The 2,766-nt window shown below is 36.6% G+C and overlaps 1 pseudogene; it reads left to right on the top strand.

Annotated features, from left to right (window-relative positions):
* Positions 1–2,766, top strand: part of LOC107676695 (ribosomal protein S6 kinase delta-1-like) — a 28,351-nt pseudogene that overhangs the window by 3,011 nt on the left and 22,574 nt on the right.

The raw sequence follows: 2,766 nt of genomic DNA on the forward strand, positions 1-2,766 counted from the left end.
CAGGCCACAATCAACAACCTGATCAACTCTATGCGAAGGAGATGTGTTGCACTGCGTGAGGCAAATGGTGGTCACACCAGATACTGACCAGTTTTCGGACCCCCCCGGACCTGCTAATACAGTAAAACTGCACATTTTAGAGTGGCCTTTTATTGTGGCCAGCCTAAGCCACACCTGTGCAATAATCATGCTGTCTAATCAGCATCTTGATATGCCACACCTGTGAGGTGGATGGATTATCTCGGCAAAGGAGAAGTGCTCACTAACACAGATTTAGACAGATTTGTGAACAATATTTGAGAGAAATAGGCCTTTTGTGTACATAGAAAAAGTCTCAGATCTTTGAGTTCAGCTCATGAAAAATGGGGGCAAAAACAAAAGTGTTGCGTTTATAATTTTGTTCAGTGTAATTCCTAGATTTATTTTCATAATTTTCACGACTCACACAGCCACATGAAGCCACCAGTGCATCAGGAAAGCTTGGAATATGGATAAGCTTACATTCAGGGGATGGAAATATTGCCATTACACCGATTTTATCAGGTGAAAAGGTGATCTAAACACAGATGTGTAAGTTGTGTTATTATGGAAGTCGTGGCATGGCTTGCCTAGCATCACATCCCTCTGATCCCAATATATATTATATCACTATAATTAAAAATCTTATGAACTTATGTGCTTTCTTTTGATAAAATACTTCATGAAATATAATCATATATGCGTAACAGAGAAATTATAGATACAACTATCTTCAAGCTACACATGACAATTAATACAACACTTTTATTCAAAAGTCACTATCAATCACCACTGAGTGTTTGTAATAACTTCTGACTGCGATCCAATGTAGATTTTGGTAAAATGATGAGGCAGAAATATATTGTTAGTAACATTTTAGAATCATTTTTTTGGGGGGAAGATAAACAATTACAACTTCTGTGGGGCGTGAAGAAAAAGTAATGTAACTAGTAGTGTAACTAATTACTGTTGCCAGAAAGTAATAAGTAAAGTAATAATAATACTTTTGAAAGGAGTAACTAGTAATGAGTAATAAATTAAATTTTGGGAGTAACGAGCCCAACACTGGTGGCAAGGCACTGTCAAAAGATATCCGGGATAAAGTTGGATGGGGCAAAATACCGTCAAATTCTTGAGGAAAATCTGCTGCCCTCTGCCAGAAAGTTGTCAGTGGGAAGAAGGTTTACCTTCCAACATGACAATGAGCCAAAGCACACAGCAAAACTGAGCACACAGTGGTTGAAGGAGAAAAAGGTGAATGTCTCTGCATGGCCTCGTCAGAGCCCAGACTTAAACCCCACTGAAAATCTGAGGAATGACTTGAAGACTGCAGTCCACAAACGCTCACCATCAAATTTATCTGAACTTGAGCAGTTCTGCAAAGAAAAGTGGGCAAATATTGCAAAGTCTAGATGTGCAAAGTTAGTAGAGACAAATCCCAACAGACTAAAGACTGTAAATAAAGCAAAAGGTGCTTCAACAAAATACTGACACAAGGGGCTGATCCTTTTTCCAACTCAGTGATTCTGTTTTTTTATTTATTTATTTTTCTGACATGTTGGCGTTATATCTTTCACTTAGATGTTATAAGTTGCACTGAGTAAATACAGCTGGATAAATCAAAAATAATATATAAAATTAAAACGAAAGAAAAGAAAGAAAGAGTTTGAACGAGAGATGGAGTTTGCAACTTTTCACTGAAAAGTATCCTTTTGCAATTTTACGTCAGTTGTGTCTTGACGTTACTCTTGACTAACCTTGAAGTGATTCAGGTAAATATAAGAGGACTATTTCAAAGCCTGCTTGGAGTAATACACCTTTGCCAGTTGGTGGTGCTATGACTGTGACTAACAATAGCCACATCCATGTGATCAGCCCACTTAACCTAACACACAGCTCAAGTTTGATCTAAATCATTCATTGCATGTAGGTGATATGAGACACTTCCTGTCTCTGCATTTTTTGCTGACCGTGGGTGTCCACTGACACATAATGAGCTGAGCAGAGTGGGTGTTTTCAGTTTTCAGTGGAACTGATAACAGATCAGGGAAAGTGCTGAGAGCAGTCGAGTATCCAAAAGTTGAGAAATAGGGTCTGGTGAGATCTAATGAGGGTATTTCTTAGTAAAAGTCTAGCAACTCCCTAGCAATGGCCTGGTAACCAGGCAGAACACCATAACAACTAACCACTTATAGGACTGTTTGTTTTGTTAGACATTTTTTGTCATACTTGCATTTGTATTAATTTACAAATGTAATGACTAAAAAACTTAATCTAAAATGTTGAAAAACAATAATTCTTGAGACATGGGACAAAACAGGTCCAGCAAGGGTAACTGCTATTAGGTTTAAAAATAAAAATATTTTAAATTTTAAATGTCATGAGGGATTAATAATAGAATGTATTTAACACAATTATCACCTTCAATTTAATTTTCTCATTATTATACCAAATCTATGTTTCTTAATGTCCTCTCACTACATCTAAAACAGTGTGTCCACAGAGAAGGGTTCAAGCATTCATATGCAATAAAATGGATAAAAATGTTTTTTTAATGATGAAAAAGAGCTTGTTTTATCAAAAGCAACACTTAATAATATCTCCTATCAAAGCAAGGTTGTTTTTTTAATGACATGCATGTTTAGTAAGATTTTAAAGTTGCGTCCCCACTTTTTGTCAGCACCGTCAGACATTCAATAAAATGTAATAAAATCAGGGAATATCAGGGGCAGCTGTCACTCTAAAGGA

Source organism: Sinocyclocheilus anshuiensis, unplaced genomic scaffold, assembly GCF_001515605.1.
Source record: "Sinocyclocheilus anshuiensis isolate Anshui unplaced genomic scaffold, SAMN03320099.WGS_v1.1 scaffold468, whole genome shotgun sequence".
Taxonomy (NCBI): Eukaryota; Metazoa; Chordata; class Actinopteri; order Cypriniformes; family Cyprinidae; genus Sinocyclocheilus; species Sinocyclocheilus anshuiensis.